The following is a 20,241-nucleotide window of genomic DNA, read 5'->3' on the forward strand; positions in this document are numbered from 1 at the left end:
TTGGCTATAATATGCCAATTTGAATCTTTAATTGACACATGATGCCAATTTTTCATCTTTTACTCAGTTGAAAACTTGGGCCATGCATAGGGTTAGGTGCTAAAATAGGAGGCCCATTTAGAAAATTTCATTTAAGGAACTTCATGTTGCACAACACATGCTTTGATTGAACATTACTATTATTTATTTAACTTATATATATATAAGTGAACATTACTATTATTTATTTAACTTATATATATATAAGTGAAGCTTTTTGGTGACTACGAAGGGTATTTATGTCATTTTACTGAAGGGCATTTTCGTAATTCACAAAATTTATTGTGTCTGCCCACTTCCACCAGTGAGCACTTTTAGCCATACATCTGTGAGCACTCAGCCACACGTTAAAGCTTTTTATGCTTTCCCAATTTCACTTTCCCCTCTCAAAATATCTGCTCACCAAAAACACAAGCTCTACAATTTCTTCATACTTTGTAAAAAAGGTGTTCGAATTCCCTTATTCCTTATAATTCCTGTATATGTAGATGTAGTAGCTGTCTATATCTTCAAAGTTTCTAAGAAAAGGCTAAAAAATCCCTTTATAATCCCTGTTTTGTAAAAAAAGTTAAAAAATTCCCTTATAATTCTTGTTTTGTAAAAGTCCCTTTATATAAGTTAAATATGTTTCTGCTGAATTTGTTTTCCCTTTGTGGTTTCAAATTTTGGGGTATTCATTTTAATCTCTTGCTTTTGCTAAATTTTTTTCCTTTCTCTTACTTGTGGTGATTTAATTTCCTGCTATCATTTCTGATTCTGTATAAGGTTTTGATTTTCTGTTCAGTCTTCAATTTTGAGCTGGAAAGATTACATATTGGTCTTTGTGTGTCTCTGTGCGTTTTAGACTTTTTATGAGGTTTTATCTACTGTTATTGACAAAAAAAACCTACAACTTTCTCTTCGTGCTTGAATTTTGAGGTGAAAATTTAGCTTAAAAGTTGGTATTTTTTTTTTTTTTTGGGGGTTTTCTGTATACTTAAAGATCAAAGATTGGTGTGTAACTCATGTACAGTAGTTAACATACTATCGAAAATAATAATCGCTGCAATGACTTGTGTTCTCAGATTTAAAATTTATTTATTGTTTCATTCTGCCTCCTCATTTTTGTGTTTTTCATCGCATAGATGTTTGTTTTATTGAGATGTAATTTGGGTGTTGGCATTCTTAGAACTAGCACTTTCTTTCTCCTTTTTGGCTCTCGGTCATGTTAGCTCTGATATGACACTGGATCCATTTTCCCTCCAGCTAGATGCAGTATTTTACTCTCTAGCTTCTTTGTAGCTCGTTCATTGTTCTTAACGTGTTGGTGTGTTGTGATTCTCTCTTCATTTTTGCTTTGATCTGCATCTCATGTCTGTTTGGCTTCTCGCTTCTCTTATGTTGTCCAAGCACATTTTTGCAGTTGATGGGTCCTTCATTGATTTCCATCGATTTTCAAAAAGTGGAATGAGCATCCTAAGATGCTGATACCACCACTGTCCATTTATCGATTTTTGAATGTCAAGTCTCTAGGTATAACACATAGTATGCAATGTCTATGTGTTGTTTACTTTTAACTGTAAATATAAAAAAGTTTCATTAAAGCCATAGACCTTCCACACGATCGTGATTGTTATTTGTTTCATCTTTAGTTAATCGTATTTTACTGATCTCAATTTGGCATGAGCTTTGATTATGACATAACCCGAAAGCTAATACTAATCTCAAAATTGGCTATTGTGATTGTAATTCGGATTGAATTCCAGATACTTAGTTACAGATCAGTATGTCATGTGATCCCTGTGTATTCTTCATAATTTTGGACTCCAATCCTTTCACATAATCGATCCTGATTTGATTACTCTCCTTTCTCAATCAAATTTGTAACAATCTTGTGTGCAATTTTAGTAGTATGAGATCTTTGCTCTGTATAAATTATTTGGTAGTATGTGACAACTTTGGGCATCATTTATGTTTGACAATCTTGACTCTAGCTACTAATTGATCCCTCTCATCCTTTCCTTAATTATATGATAGCACCATAACTTATTTATTTATGGTTAATTTGAGCTTATTTTACACGTGATTGATTCAACAATCAATTTAAGGAAAATAATTTCCCTTGATTAATCTTGAAAATGTTCTCTCTTTCTTTTATCATGTGATTGACTACCACCCTACTAATTAGTAGTCCTCCTCACAATTGAGATTGGACTTGGACACTTTATCATTACTTTCCCTTACTTACATAATATTTTGTTCTCATATTGGGTGCAACTGAAATTTCCTCACCTGTTTGTATCACTTTCCACTCTTTACTAATTGTTTACAAGCTCTTATTTGCTGCTGCTCAAAGTCTAGTTTTTGATTTCTCTTATTACTTCTGCTATTAACTGCTTAGTTCCCTCAACGAAGCATTCAAATTTTTTGTGGGTTAGTTCTATGAAACTTTAAATCCTGCATTATGTAATATATTTAGGAAAATCGAATGCCTTAAGCATTTAATGGAAAACATCTAGGTGTGTTCTCTTAAATTCTTAAGTAAAAGCTTTTGACCTAATTCTCGTTTCGTTAGATGCCCGTCGTTAGTGTTTATTTGGATACGGTCTTAATAAGGATGGTTTCTTTTGATGTTATGTTATATGACCTGCTAGATATCATGTGAATCTGTTGGTCAACTTGACGAAGAAATAGGAATACAAAACTAAATGGATTCTGGAAAATTAGCAGACCAAACATGAACAAGCTATTCTGAGCTCTTCTTCACTGCAGCGCAGTTGGGGAGCTGTTTGTGAAAAGCTAAAGAATTCTGAACTAGGAATATCTTGGCAATATGAACATATCCTTGTGAAGAGATTTATGACAAGGTTTTAATTCAAAAAATGATAAAAACAACTACATCTAACATTGCGGACATGTTGAGGAAGTCATAACAAATATTTACTCCAATTTGAGTAGTCTAGTCCTGAATCTTTCTACCAGGGAATGTAGAGAGAGGTTGGGTCAGCACTCAGCAGGAAAAGTAAAAGAATCTTTAGACGCATTAGCAGATAAAAGAAGAATTACATCCTCTGTGAACATCAATAATTATTATTTCAAAATAAAAAATAATTTGAATTGACAGAAGTTTTTATGTCTTGTTTGAAGTTGATACAAATAAGAGAAACTACAAATGCCTAACTTTCAGTTTGTATCAAATGTTAACTCACTACTGTTTAAATTTTGTCATTTTATTTCAGCTATCAGTTTGTAGCCGTTTGTGCCGTGCTGGTTATTGTTCTTATATGTGACAGATCATCTCCACTTTGGTAAGTCTCACACTTCTTGGTGCTTTAATCTCTCTTTCATTTTGGCATAACTTTTGTCATGTTACACTTATTTTACCACATACATATTTGATCTTATTGTGTAAGCAAATACTTTCTTTGTAGGAATTAAAAGAAAACCCAAGGAAAACTAAATAATTAAAAGATTCTAAGATCAAATGTCTAATATAAAAAGAAAGGACTGATACCCAAATAGAGAGAAATCTTCAACGTCGTACTGCTTACGGAGAAATGCCATCTGAACAAAAAGTAGCACTTCTCGAACGACGAAGAGTGCAATATGCTGCCAAAAGGCAAACTACCTTGGAAAATTCTACTGCTACGACTTCTAAGGAGTCATCTTCTTCTTTAGACCCCTGCAACATCATTCTTCCTCAGCATACTCTATATATGAGGGATATGCCTCTTCCTTTCAGAAATGGTTAGTTAAATCAAGTTTCACTTTCATTTTTCACTGGCATTTTTACTCAATCTTACAAATGTGAAATGTTGCAGGACACACAATGACACAAATAGGTTGCTGAAATATTCACCAACTACCTTGTTCTCTTGTTTTTCAAAAAAATATTCCAAATTGTAAATTTTTTGCAGCCAAAAGATTTCAATATGAAAGTCCATCTTTTTGATGTAACAATGGTTCTATAAAGTTAGCTTCCCATCAACTACCTCCTGCATTAAAAAATCTTTATTATAATGACTCTAAGGAATCCAAATATTTTCGTACTTACATTAGAACATACAATGACATGTTTGCCTTTGCATCACTTGGCGTAAAATATGATAAAGAGTTAGCAAATAGGACTAAAAGTATTTACACATTTAAGGTGTAAGGACAAATATATCATTTCTTACCTAGCCTCACTGCTACAAATAATAAAGCAAAAAATTTACAACTCTATTTTTATGATAATGAGAATGATAAAGTAAATAAAATGGCCTTCTTCGATAAACTAGACAAATATCTTAGTGAAAACTTGCTAGATATTTTACGAATTAATTCATACTCACAATTTTTGAAATCTTCAACTCATATTTCAGATTTATCTAATTTCTATATCGCACTTAAATGTGATTCTACCTTGGATCAACGAATATATAACTTACCGAATGTATCACAAGTAGCAGCTATATGGACTGATGAAGAATTAACCAGTCTTATTTCCACACCACATATTCGTGTTCACACCCATAGCAACAGTAGCCAATTGGTTCACTATTACTACAGTTGTTACGACTCCTTACAAGACCCTCTGTTATTTTCATATGTTGAAAATGAATGGCATTGTGGCATACAAAAGATTTTACAATCAAATAATTCTTCAAGAAATCGTTCTTCTTGCAAACATGAACAACTTTGAAATGTCACAAACATGGCTTCTATTAATGGATTCCTTAATATTGAAGAAGAAATTTTACAAAAAGAATGACAAAAAAAGAACATTGTTTTCTGCCGTGAATATTATTGTTGCAAACTTCAAATTAGCAATAATGAAGAAAATAATACTTTACATTCTGAAAGATTATTCCAACAATATTCAGTAGATCAATGTAACGCCCCGATTTTTTGAATCGGAATGCTACACGGTGCTCATGACCCCAAGGGACCACAAGCTAACCCATGATTGATATCTGTACCTGTACACTGCATAATATACATATAATACCCGGAAAACCTGAACATTTAGGCCATAAGGTTCAACTGAAGAGATATAGTAACATCCATGGGGTAATGAATACCCAAAACAACTGAATATAAAACTGAATACTGAATCTGATAGCTAAATCTGACTAAATTTGAAAGCCTCTAAGTACTGTCTGAATAAGGAGTTGAAGGAACATGTCTCCAACTAACTCCATAAAACTGAACTGAAGTAATAAATGAATAAATCAAATCATATTATCCTCGAATGGATGAGGACTTACTGAATCTCTGCGACTGGAAATGCTACTGCTACTACTACTGCTGGTCTGGAGCTCGTGTCTCTGAATCTATGGTGTAACATGAAAAGAAAGTACCATAGCGCAAATGCGTTAGTACAACTGGAGTACCGAGTATACGAGTGAGGTAGGCTAATGCAAAGGGTTTACGTGCATGAATAATACTACTGACCGATTGATATGAACGCAAGAGTACAAACATACATACATAGTAACTAAGATCGTGAGTAAGTGATGGCTAAATCTGTACGCTAATACTTGGCTAGAACAGTAGTTCTGATAACATGGATGACTGTATCTGACAGCCTTGAATTTGGTTGGACTCTCTGAGTTCCGTGCTATAACTGAATTTGACCGTATCTAACAGTCCTGGTATACTGACATCTGAAGAAACTGAGTTCTTTTACTGAGACTGATACTGAAACTGTGGGAGGTAGTTGTTCAACCGACATGCCCCATGTATGCCATAATGGCTAAGATGGGGTCCAATCTCTGCCCTGACTGGAAGGGTGTCAATACCGCGCCACTGGTAAGGACAACATGTGAGCAACCCTCATATAACAGGTAACTCTAGTGAGAACGGTGGGAGCCCTCATATAACAGGTTAAGCCACCTCATCTACCATCATATAACAGGCTACGATGCTCAACCTATGCTGGCTACATAGTTCTGGAACGCAAGGATGACTGCTAAAAATCACACCCTCATATATAGGTGAGTTCCCATTATTGGGTTCACTCGGTGCTAACTCCTACTCCCATCTGAAGAGACTAAACATGATTCAACTGACTGTACATGGACAGATTAACTGACTTCCGTTGACTGACGGAGTAGTACTATTATGTGAGAGTTAACTGAGATCATGAGATTTCTGAGGTTTCCTGAGTCAGTCATCACATGACTGACTGAGTTCTATAGATTATAGCTTGACTGAGATTATCGTGACAACATGACATAGGTCTTGGCATACAACTATGCTTTTCGAGTACGATTACCCCCAAGACTCGATAGAAGGAAACTGACACACATGACATGACTTGATCACAAAATTTGAGTCCACAATTCATAATATCATAAGTAGGGTATATCATATTTCATATAATTATTCAACATCTTAAACATTGTAGGGAATGCATGGATATATTTCGTGTACATATTGTATATCTCCATTATCTTGCATGTTTCATACCACGACAATAGCAACACATGAAAAGCATGGAATTCATATTGAAGTATATAGTTAACATGAACTTGTCATTTAGACATCATAAAACCATACAAACATGAATTTCTAGCATCCTAAGCATTCTATCAAACACCTTGCATGGATTCTTTAAGGCATAGGTAGGTTTCATACTTGCACCATATTAAACCACCTAAAGTTTATGGTTTTCAATTAACAAACATATATATTCCATTAAAACACCTTTAGACATCACATTGAAACTTAAAACAACAATTTTCAACATGTACATACTCATATCACCACAAAAAGTTTACAAAATAATATTTAAAACATGGTTCTTGAGCTCTATGAACGGATTGGATCCATAAATGAGCACTATGCATACCTTAGTGATTGAATCTTGAAAGAGATCTAATGTTTCTGAAGGTTCTTGAAGAATTCCTCAGGCTTGCTTTTGAGGAGATGATCTTGAGAGGAAACCTTAATCTTGTGGTTGAAAGTGTATGAGAGAGCTTTTTGAGATGTTTTAACTAAAGAGAATGGAAGATAATACGTTCCTTGAGGGTTATAAGTCGTGGGAAGTGAAAAGACCAAAATACCCTTATGAAATAAATTTCCAGTTGCTGAAAATAATAGCTGACGACATTTGTGACAAGGCGTCAAAAATATGGTAAGCCGTAAAAAATGTCGTCACACAGGAGCTGGAGTTGATGGTTCTGCCTAAGTCTGACGACCTTCGTTGTAGGGCGTCACAAATGTGGTAAGCTACCACGAATGTTGTTACACAGGAGCTGGATTCTGCCTAAGGCCGACGACCTTCGTGGTAGGGCGTCTCAAATGTGGTAAGGTACCTTCGTGGTAGGGCGTCACAAATCTGGTAAGCTACCAAGAATGTCGTCACGCTGTTTTCATCCTTACATGCTGGAGTAAAATATGAATAACTCTTTGCTCCGATATCGGATTTAGGCGAAATTGGTATCGTTGGAAAGCTAATTCAATTATATATCTGTTGATAGGCCATGAGCTCAAAAATTCCAAGTATAATGAGAGATATGCTCGTTTGAAGTTGACTATACCAATATCCTTCTAAAAAATTCAATCGGTAAGGAATGTTTTGATTCGTCTGATAGGTGGGAGTTATTTGAAGCCTTAATATACATCTAACCTACTCATAAAACTATAAAATAACCATGATGTACTATGCATGAGCTTGGTACATGGCTCTAATATTGGTTTGGATTTTTTGGGGCATTACAATATCTCCCCCTTGGAAACATTCATCCTCGAATGATGACTGCTTGAGAGGGGAGAAAAGATAAATGACACATACACTGATCATGCTCAACTGACACATGATTTAGGAATGAATTGAATTCTAAATTGAATATAGCCCAACTGAACATGCATATCTGATGCATGACTGATAAGCTGAACTCATGAATGCATGATAAGCTATGCACTGATACTTGATACCAATTTTATACTGGAATTTTGAAAATGTAACTGAATAAGCTTAAGAAAAATGGTTACCTCGAGCTAAGTCTGAATTAGTGGAGAAAAGATGAGGGTACCTGGTTCGCATGTTTGCTTCTGCTTCCCAAGTAGCTCCCTCCATGGACTGAATCCGCCAAAGAACCTTGACTAGAGGGACTTCTTTGTTCCTTAGCCTACGAGTCTGATAGTCGAGGATTTCGACTGGAATCTTTTCATAAGAAAGGCTATTCTGAATGTCAACGCTTTGAATAGGGACTACAACTACTGGGTCACCTATGCACTTCTTGAGCAAAGAGACATGGAAGACTGGATGAACTGAGGCTAGATCTGAAGGCAATTCGAGCTCATAGGCTACCTTGCTGAAACGACTGAGAATCCTGAAGGGATCGACATATCGGGGACTGAGCTTTCCCTTCTTGCCGAATCTCTTCACTCCCTTCATGGGAGTGATATTGAGATAGACATAGTCATCGACCTCGAATTTGAGATCCTTTCTACGAACATCCGGATAAGACTTCTGTTGGCTCTGAGCAGCCCGGAGTCTTTCTCTGATCAACTGAACTTTCTCTACGGCATCGAATACTAAGTCAGGCCCTATGACTGCGGTCTCACTAACTTCGAACCAACCGATCGGAGACCTGCATCTCCTACCATAGAGAGCTTCGAATGGAGCCATCTGAATACTGGAGGGATAGCTGTTGTTGTATGCGAACTCAATCAAAGGCAAATGGTCATCCCAGCTTCCCTTGAAATCAATTGCACACGCCCTTAGCATATTTTCTAGAGTCTGAATGGTCCTTTCTGCTTGACCATCTGTCTGAGGATGAAACGCTGTACTGAGATGAACTTGGGTACCAAGACCCTTTTGGAACGCTTTCCAGAAGTGAGAGGTGAACTGGGTACCTCTGTCTGAGATGATAGATAGTGGAACACCGTGTAAACTAACTCCCTGAAATAGAGTTTGGTAGAAATAATCCTCGACTGAGTAAGAGGTACGAACTGGAAGGAAATGAGCGGACTTGGTCATTCTGTCTACAATGACCCAAATTGAATCATGCTGATGATGTGTTCTTGGCAAACCTGTCACGAAGTCCATGTTTACTTCTTCCCACTTTCAAGTAGGAATAGTGAACTCCTGCATGGAACCACTAGGTTTTTGATGCTCTATCTTAACCTGCTGACATGTAGAGCACTTAGCCACAAACTCTGCAACGTCCCTCTTCATTCCACTCCACTAATAGATCTTCCGCAAGTCGCGGTACATCTTAGTGGCCCCTGGATGAATAGAGTGTCGCGCACTATGCGCTTCTGCAAGAATTCGCTGCCTTAAGTCATCTACATCGGGAACACACAAACGACCCTGACAACGAAGAACACTATCTCCCTCTTGGGAGAAAACCTCTACTTCCTGACTCTAAACTGGCTCTTTTAGCTTGATAAGGCCAGGATCCCTGTCTTGCTTCTCTTTCACCTCGAAAACTAGAGATGACTCTAAACTATTCTGAACACATACACCACACTCTGAAGAGTCGACTAAGCGAACGCCTAGTCTGGAAAGCTGATGAATCTCCTGAGCTAATTTCTTCTTACTACCCTCAACATGGGAAACACTACCCATGGACAGTTTACTGAGTGCGTCGGCCACTATATTGGTCTTGCCAGGATGATAAAGGACACTCATGCCATAATCCTTCAAGAGCTCTAACCATCTTCTCTGACGAAGATTGAGATCTTTCTGGGAAAAGACATACTGAATGCTCTTATGACCTGTGAAGACGTCTACATGAACACCATATAGATAATGCCTCTAAATCTTTAAGGTAAAGACAACTGCCGCTAACTCAAGGTCATGAGTAGGATAATTCTTCTCATGAGGCTTTAACTGTCTGGAGACGTAGGCTATGACTCTACCATGCTGCATGAGGACATAACCTAAACCTACTATGGATACATCACAATATACTACGAACCCATCTGAACCATCTGGAAGAGCTAGAACTGGAGTTGTAGTGAGTCGAGTCTTCAACTCCTGAAAACTCTTTCTCGCAAGGTTCTGACCACTGAAACTTGACCTTCTTTTGAGTCAATGTGGACATAGGAGACGCAATAGAAGAAAATCCCTCGACAAACCGTCTGTAATAGCCAGCCAAACCCAAGAAACTCCTGATATTTGTTGGAGATACGGGTCTGGGCTAGTTTCTTACCGCTTTGGTTTTCTGAGGATCTACTCTAATGCCTTCACCAGAAATAATATGACCAAGGAGTGCTACTGATCTTAGCCAAAACTCACACTTACTGAACTTGGCGACCAACTGGTGATCCCTAAGAGTCTGAAGAACAATTATGAGATGGTCTAAATGATCACGCTCTGTGCGAGAATAGACCAGAATATCATCTATGAAGACTATGACGAATGTGTCCAAGTACTGCTTGAACACCCGGTTCATCAAGTCCATGAAAGCTTCAGGGGCATTGGTAAGACCAAAAGACTTGACTAGAAATTCGAAGTGACCATACCGAGTACGGAAAGCTGTTTTCGAAATATCACATTCTCTAACTCTGAGCTGATGATAGCCTGATCTGAGGTCTATCTTGGAGAAATAACTGGCACCCTGAAGTTGGTCAAACAAGTCGTCTATCCTAGGCAGCGGATACCTGTTCTTGACCGTGACTTTGTTGAGCTGACGGTAATCAATACACATTCTGAGGGAACCGTCTTTCTTGCGCACGAATAAGACTGGCGCACCCCATGGGGATACACTAGGCCTGATGAATCCCTTATCTAAGAGATCCTTCAACTGATCTTTTAGTTCCTTGAGTTCTACTAGTGCCATTCTGTAGGGCAGAATAGAAATAGGCTGAGTATCTGGGGGAAGGTCTATGTCGAAGTCTATTTCCTTTTCGGGAGGAATGCCTGGAAGATCTTCGGGAAAGACATCTGAATATTCATTAATCACTGGGACTGATTCGAGACTGGGAGATCGGAATCGGAATCCTTAACATGCACGAGATGATACACACACCCCTTAGCAATCATTTTCCTTGCCCGAAGGTAGGAAACAAGTTGACCCCTGAAAGACGAAGTGCTATCTTTCCACTCTAGGACGGGCTCATTCGGGAACTGAAACTGAACTATCCTATTTCTGTAGTCAACTATGGCATAGCAGGAATGAAGCCAATCCATGCCGAGAATGACATCAAAATCATTCATCTCTAACTCAACTGAATCTGCTGACGTGGATTTCTGAAATATCATAACCGGGCAATTCATGTATACCCGTCGAGCTATGATGGTTTTACCCACTGAGGTAAAGATTGAAAAGGGCTCTGCTAAAATTTCGGGATTGATTTCGAAATCGTCTGCTATGTATGGTGTGACAAAAGACAAGGATGCACCTGGGTCTAGCAAAGCATAAACATGAACATGGAAAATCTGTAACGTACCAGTAACGACATCAGGAGAATTTTCCTGATCTTGTCGGGTCTGAAGAGCATGAAGTCTATTTGGGTGTTGCCCACTAGTAGCACTGGAAGTGGCACCCTGCTAGTTCGGGCGACCAGACTGGGCTATGGAACGATTTTGCTAACCCTGAGGACCTGGCTGAGTACAGTCCCTAACTCTGTGGCTTGGCTTGCCACAACTAAAACAAATGCCTTGACCCGCTCTGCACACATCCTGATGGTGCTTACCGTAGGTCTGACACTGAGGATAAATGCGGGCACTGCTAACACTATTCTGAGATTTAGAGCCTGGTGCCCTGTCTCTATTGCCGTCCCTGAACTTTGGCACTAGGGCACTGGTGGAGGAAGGGGCTGGAACTGCTGACTTAGGACGAAACTATGAACGATTTCCTCCCTCTGATTTGGGATGAGCAAAATTGAAACTGCCTGCTCCTTCTCTTTTGTTCTGCCTCTCCCTAGTCGTAATTTTCTACTCCTCTATCTGTTAAGCGTGGGTCACGAGCCATGCTAAAGTTATATCACTGTTCAGCATCGCAGACCTACACTCATTTACCACACTATCATTCACCCCTGACACGAACTTGCTCATCTTAGCCCTGTTGTCTGCAACCACATGATGGGCATATCTGGCTAGCTGAGTAAATCTAAGAGAATGCTCTCTAACTATCATATTTCCCTACCTGATATTGATGAACTCAAGAACTTTGGCCTCTCTCAGCTCTTAGGGAAAGAATCTGTCTAAGAAAGCCGTGACAAATTCTTCCCACTCAACAGGATCTTCATCCTCTAACCTTTTCTTCTAACCACTGCTTATACCAAGTGTGAGCGACATCCTGTAATTGGTATGCGGCTAACTCGGCACTCTGAGTAGAAGTGACTCCCATGATATCAATGACCTTCTGGACTTGGTCAACGAATTCCTGAGGACTCGTCTGGCTTAAACCCAAAAAAGGACGGAGGGTTCATTCAGGTGAAGTCCTGAATCCTAGCTGCTGCTGAATTGGCCACTGGGTTGGCCGGAACGACTGCTGGTCGTTCATTCTGGGAAGCTACAGACTGAGCTAGAGTGGTAAATGCAGTCCTGAACTATGCATGAGAAACATGTTCGCCCAAAGGATCTTCAGGTTGAGGAGCTGGATGACTTCTTCTCTTTGGAGGCATGTTTCTGAAATAAGAGAAGAGCGGATTAGATTGAGAGACTGACTTGAAATTATGTTTACTAGCATGACATGAATACTGAAAGAAGGGAAACTGATCCTAAAACATCCTATAGCCTCCTGTACATAAATGTGGCGCGCAACACACCCATGTACAAGACACTACTAGATGCGGCTTTCAGACTTCCTAGGACTCTATTGAACCTTAAGCTCTGATACCAAGTTTGTAATGCCCCGATTTTTTAAATCGGAATGCTACATGGTGCTCATGGCCCCGAGGGACCACAAGCTAACCTATGATTGATATCTGTACCTGTACACTACATAATATACATATAATACCCGGAAAACCTGAACATGTAGGCCATAAGATTCAACTGAAGAGATATAGTAACATCCATGGGGTAATGAATACCCAAAACAACTGAATATAAAACTGAATACTGAATCTGATAGCTAAATTTGACTAAATCTGAAAGCCTCTTAAGTATTGTCTGAATAAGGAGTTGAAGGAACATGTCTCCAACTAACTCCGTAAAATTGAACTGAAGTAATAAATGAATAAATCAAATCATATTATCCTCGAATGGATGAGGACTTACTGAATCTCTGCGACTGGAAATGCTGCTGCTACTGCTGGTTTGGAGCTCGTGTCTCTGAATCTATGGTGTAACATGAAAAGAAAGCACCATAGCGCAAATGCGTTAGTGCAACTGGAGTACCGAGTATACGAGTGAGGTAGGCTAATGCAAAGGGTTTACATGCATGAATAATACTGCTGACCGACTGATATGAACGGAAGAGTACAAAAATACATACATAGTAACTAAGATCGTAAGTGATGGCTAAATCTGTACGCTAATACATGGCTGGAACCGTAGTTCTGATAACATGGATGACTGTATCTGACAGCCCTGAATTTGGTTGAACTCTCTGAGTTCCGTGCTATAACTGAATTTGACCGTATCTAACAGTCCTGGTATTCTGACATCTGAAGAACACTTTTACTGAGAGTGATACTAAAACTGTGGGAGGTAGTTGTTTAATCGACATGCCCCATGTATGCCATAATGGCTAAGATGGGGTCCAATCTTTGCCCTGACTGGAAGGGTGTCAATACTACGCCACTGGTAAGGACAACATGTGAGCAACCCTCATATAACAGGTAACTCTAGTGAGTACGGTGGGAACCCTAATATAGCAGGTTAAGCCACCCCATCTACCCTCATATAACAGGCTACGATGTCTCAACCTATTCTGGCTACATAGTTCTGGAACGCAAGGATGACTGCTAAGAATCACACCCTCATATATAGGTGAGTTCCCATCCTTGGGTTCACTCGGTGCTAACTCCTACTTCCATCTGAAGAGACTAAACATGATTCAACCGACTGTACATGGACAGATTAACTGACTTCCGTTGACTGAAGGAGTAGTACTATTATCTGAGAGTTAGTTGAGATCATGAGATTTCTGAGGTTTCCTGAGTCACATGACTGACTGAGTTCTATAGATTATAGCTTGACTGAGATTATCGTGACAACATGACATGGGTCTAGGCACACAACTATGTTTTTCGGGTACGAATACCCCCAGGACTCGGTAGAAGGAAACTGAAACACATGACATGACTTGATCACAAGATTTGAGTCCACAATTCATAATATCATAAGTAGGGGATATCATATTTCATATAGTTATTCAACATCTTAAACATTGTAGGGAATGCATGGATATATTTCGGGTACATATTGTATATCTCCATTATCTTGCATGCTTCATACCACCACAATAGCAACACATGAAAAACATAGAATTCATATTGAAGTATATAGCTAACATGAACTTGTCATTTAGACATCATAGAACCATACAAACTTGAATTTCTAGCATCCTAAGCATTTTATCAAACACCGTGCATGCATTCTTTAAGGCATAGGTGGGTTTCATACTTGCACCATATTAAACCACCTAAAGTTGATGGTTTTCAATTAACAAACATATATTCCATGAAAACACCTTTAGACATCGCATTGAAACTTAAACAACAATTGTCAACATGTACATACTCATATCACCACAAAAAGTTTACCAAATAATATTTAAAATATGGTTCTTGAGCTCTATGAATGAATTGGATCCATAAATGAACACTACGTATACCTTAGTGATTGAATCATGAAAGATATCTAATGTTTCTGAAGGTTCTTGAAGAATTCTTTAGGCTTGCTCTTGAGGAGATGATCTTGAGAGGAAACCCTAATCTTGTGGTTGAAAGTATATGAGAGATCTTTTTGAGATGTTTTAACTAAAGAGAATGGAAGAAAATACATTCCTTGAGGGTTATAAGTCGTGGAAAGTGAAAAGACCAAAATATCCTTATGAAATAAATTCCCAGTTGCTGAAAATAATAGCTGACGACATTTGTGACAAGACATCAAAGATATGGGAAGCCGTCAAAAATGTCGTCACACAGGAGTTGGAGTTGATGTTTTCTGCCTAAGTCTGACGACCTTCGTTGTAGGGCGTCACAAATGTGGTACGCTATCGCGAATGTCGTCACATAGGAGCTGGATTCTGCCTAAGGCCGACGACCTTCGTGGTAGGGCGTCTCAAATGTGGTAAGATACCACGAATGTCGTCACATAGGAGCTGGATTCTGCCTAAGGCTGACGACCTTTGTGGTGAGGCGTCACAAATCTGGTAAGCTACCACGAATGTCGTCACACTGTTTTCATCCTGACATGCTGGAGTAAAATAGGAATAACTCTTTGCTCCGATATCAGATTTAGGCGAAATTGGTATCGTTGGAAAGCTAATTCAATTATATATCTGTTGATAGGTCATGAGCTCAAAAATTCCAAGTATAATGAGAGATATGGTCGTTTGAAGTTGACTATACCAATATCCTTCTCAAGAATTCAATCGGTAAGGAATGTTTTGATTCGTCTGATAGCTGAGAGTTATTTGAAGCCTTAATATACATCTAACCTACTTATAAAACTATAAAATAACCATGATGTACTATCAATGAGCTTGGTACATGGCTCTAATATTGATTTGGATTTTTCGGGGTATTACAATCAATATGTAAAACTTGAAACACAAAGATTAGATTTCATTTTATTCAATCAAGATTTATTTCGAACCGAAATATTAGCCGGGCTTATTGATCTACAAAGACTAGGAGAAAGAGAAGTTTCAAATATTGATCGAAAAATATTCTTGCCTGTTAGATTTACAAGGGGTCCATGAGATATGCGAAGTAGATACATAGACGCCATTGCATTAGTACAACATTTTGAAAAATCAGATATCTTCTTAACAATTACATGTAATCCTTTATGGCCTGAAATAGACATTTGTTGCTAATGACTGATGAAATACAACATAGACCCATTTAATAAGTTGAGTATTTAAAGCAAAAGTGAAAGAATTAAAGTCAGGTATTGTTAAAATAAAAATATTTTAAAAAGTTGTTGCTTTTATGTATACTATTGAATCTTAAAAAAGAGGTCTTCCACATGCTCATTTCCTTATTATACTTGAGGATGATTATAAGCTATTAACACCAGAGGCTTATGACAAAATTGTTTGGGCTGAAATACCTGATGCTGACACAAAGAAATATTTACACTCTGTAGTTATTAAACGTATGATGTATGGTCCTTGTGAAAATTTAAACCCTAACAATTCATGCGTGAAAAAAAAAGGCACTTGTAAATTTAAATACCCTAAAAATTACGCGAATGAAACATCTAAAGGCGAAAATTGATACCCCATTTATAGAAGACGAGACACTGAAAAATTTGTAAAAGTTAGAATTCAATATCTTGATAATTCATGGGTTGTACCATACAATCCATATCTTCTAAGCAAATTTAACTGCCACATAAATATTAAAATTTGTGCAGATATTAAGGTGGTTAAATATATCTACAAATACATTTGCAAAGGTCATGACAAAATAAGTTTCAACCTCCAAAGTAATGAAGCAAATACAGAAATAGCGAAATAAAGGAATATCATACAGGTAGATGGGTATCACCGCTAGAGGTTATGTGGCGTATGTTTGCTCCCTATTAGTGAAATAAATTCAAATGTGTATCAACTCCAACTACATCTTGAAAACCAACAATTCATTTCTTTCAAAACAACTGCAAAATTAAGTTCAATTTTGAATAATTCAGGAAATAAAAGAACAATGCTAACAGAATTTTTCACAATGAATCAAATAAATAGATATGCCATAGAACTTAATTTACTATACAAAGAATTTTTACAACATTTTGTCTGGTCAATCAGCGATAAAATGTGGACACGCAGGAAACAAGATTATGCTATTGGATGTATTGTCAGCTGTCATCCAACCGAAGGAGAAAGATACTATCTACGGTTATTATTAATGAATATACGAAGTCCTAAATCATATAAAAAACTTAGAACTGTAAATATCATATGTTGCACCACATTTAGAGAATCTGCAGGAAAAAGAAGATTGTTAGCTTCCGATAATAAATTAATTGAATGCCTATCAGAAGCTACTACTTACCAAATGCCATGTAGTTTGCGACGGTGATTTGCCACACTATTAGTATATTGTAATCCTGCTAACCTAAAAGCTTTATGAAAAAAATTTAAAAGACCCATGTCTGAAGATTTTACAGTTACAATAAATATACAAACAACTGACATTCGTTATATGGTTATGAACCACATAAACATCATATTACATTCGATGGGACGAAACATAAATGAGTTCAAACTTATACCAGAAAATTTTACACCTTCCACATTTTCTTACAGAATAACGCAAGAATCTAGACACTTATTTTGAAAGAAACATAGTTGTAACTGAAGAAGATTTATTGCTCTATAAGAAACTAAATAGAGAACAACATGCTGCTTATAATGTCATTCTTAATAAAATATTCTCAAATGAATCGGGAGCTTTTTATATTGATGGACCAGGAGGAACTGGAAAAACTTTTTTGTATCGAGCTTTACTAGCTACTGTAAGATCCAAAAGACTTATGGCTTTAGCTACAACTTCTGGTGTTACAACTTCTGTTCTCCCAGGAGGACGAACTGCTCACTCACTTTCAAATTTTCTATCAACATAAGCGAAAACTACGACTGTAATATAAGTAAACAAAGTTCACTTGCTGTTTTAATTCGAGATACTAAATTAGTAGTATGGGATGAAGTATCAATGGCAACGAAAAAACTTGTAGAGACTTTTGATTTATTGCTGAGAGATCTTATGAGTATAAATATACCGTTTGGTGGAAAAGTCATTGTTTTTGGAGGTGATTTTAGACTAACGTCACCAGTTGTGAAAAGTGGAGTAAAAGAAGATTTCATTCGTGAATGTTTATTGAACTCGGATATCTGGAATTATCTACAAAGGTTTCAACTAATAGAAAATTTCTGCACACGAGAAGATCTTATATTCTGTGAATATTTACTTAGAATTGGGGATGGAAAAGAACAAGTTAATCACCATAACAAAATTGAGATTCCAGAATCCTTTCTTATTCTTTTTAAAAATGAGAAAGAATCATTAAACAATTTATTCAAAACTATTTATCCTGAGTTAAAACATGACCATGATTCATACATCTGATGTAACATCACGTGTTATCTTAACAACTAAAAATAATTTTGTAAATGAAATTAACTAAATGCTCATAGATCAATTTCTTGGTACTACTGTAACATTCGTCGGTATTGATGAAACTGTAGAGCCAAAAGATCAAAGCGAGTTTGAAGATTTCTTACATACTTTGAATCTTGCAGGACTGCCTCCTTATAAGTTAGTTCTAAAGAAAAATTGCGTAGTTATATTACTACGCAATTTAAATCCTTCAGAAGGTTTATGTAATGGTACCCGCTTAATTTGTATTGATTTTAAAACTCATATTATTAGTGATAAAATTACAAGTGGGGATTTGAAAGGCAAATATGTTTTAATTCCCCGCATACCTTCATTATCACCACAAGATAAGGGTGTTAAGTGAGCCGGGCCAGGTCAACCCAAAATCGGCCCGTTAAATTTAATCGATTTGTGGGCCGGGTTGGGGTTAAGTGGGCCGGTCCGGTTTCGGATTAAACAGTAAAAAATTTAAAAACAACCCTGACCGGGCCCACTTAACCCAACCCAGTCTAACCCATTTAAACCCGGTGAAAATTGATTAAAAAATCGATCAAACCTAGTCAAAAAAAAATTTCAATATAAACTATATATACCCACCTATATACATTTTAAATACGTTAAACAATATATGTACACTATATATATAGTATATACTACATTAGAATTTAAAAAATATATACACATACATAATTACACATACATACGTAACATTCAATATATACGACTATACGTACTACTTGAAATAAAATATATATTACAACATATATATACTACAATATATATATATATATATATATATATATATATATATATATAGAGTTATATACTAATTTATAAAACATATACACATGTATATGTCAAATATATACGTCTATAGAAGATATATACACATATATACGCATCATTCAATATATATGTACTACTTTAAATAAAACATAAACTACGATATATATATATATACTAATTTATAAAACATATACACATGTATATGTCAAATATATACGTCTATAGAAGATATATACATATATATACGCATCATTCAATATATATGTACTACTTTAAATAAAACACATGCTACAATATATATATATATATATATATATATATATTGTTATATACTAATTTATAAAACATATACACATGTATACATTAAATATTCACGTTTATAGATGATATATACACAAATATACGCACCATTCAATATATATGTACTCTTTTAAGTAAAACATATACTATAATATATATATATATATATATATATATAGTTATATATATATATATATATATATATAGTTATATATATATAGTTATATACTAATTTAAAAAACATATACACATGTATATGTCAAATATATATACATCTGTAGAAGGTTTTGGGAACATTACCTACTAACTCGCAAAATTTTATAAATTTTTATGAAAAGACAGATCATTTCAAGACATAAGGTGTAGTTATTTTTATTTATACAGAGAAATTAGAAAACGAAATCACATATTGACTAAACTACGTAATTTAGAAGAAGGTCAAAAAAGGTTACTAAAAGTTAAAAGAGTACGTACAAGCTATTATAACGACTTATTAAGCGCAGTAAATTGGGAAATACAAGGTTGTGAGAGAGACTTAGAAAATATTACTTCCGCAATAAGGTGGCTTACAGAACACATTAGACGAAAAGCTTATCAGTTAGGATAATAAATGCCAATAAGATATATTGAGGTCATAAGGTAAATACAACAACAATATTATAGAGAATTTATATATAAACATCAACTTGTAAAAATTCGAAAACAATTTGTAGAAAGATTAGAGCTGTTAAATAAAGAAATAAGAAATCTAGAAACAGATATTTTAAACTTTAAGGAAACAGACGAAATAATTACTATAACATCTAACTATTATAAAAAAGCATTAATTAGCGAAAAATCTAGGTTAATAGAAAATATACAAGAAGTAGACTTGGATATAACCTATACAAACAGTAGATTAAAATATCAAACTAAGCT

General features: G+C 36.3%; 1 long non-coding RNA gene across 1 annotated transcript; it reads left to right on the forward strand.

Annotated features, from left to right (window-relative positions):
• Nucleotides 1-284: 284 nt before the first annotated feature.
• On the forward strand, nucleotides 285-4,041 carry LOC107859090. Its single transcript, XR_001671320.2, has 4 exons — nucleotides 285-485; nucleotides 3,258-3,326; nucleotides 3,450-3,765; nucleotides 3,840-4,041. It is a non-coding gene; the product is annotated as an uncharacterized LOC107859090 (long non-coding RNA).
• The last annotated feature ends 16,200 nt before the right edge of the window (nucleotides 4,042-20,241 follow it).

This window comes from Capsicum annuum, chromosome 2 (genome assembly GCF_002878395.1).
Source record: "Capsicum annuum cultivar UCD-10X-F1 chromosome 2, UCD10Xv1.1, whole genome shotgun sequence".
Taxonomy (NCBI): Eukaryota; Viridiplantae; Streptophyta; class Magnoliopsida; order Solanales; family Solanaceae; genus Capsicum; species Capsicum annuum.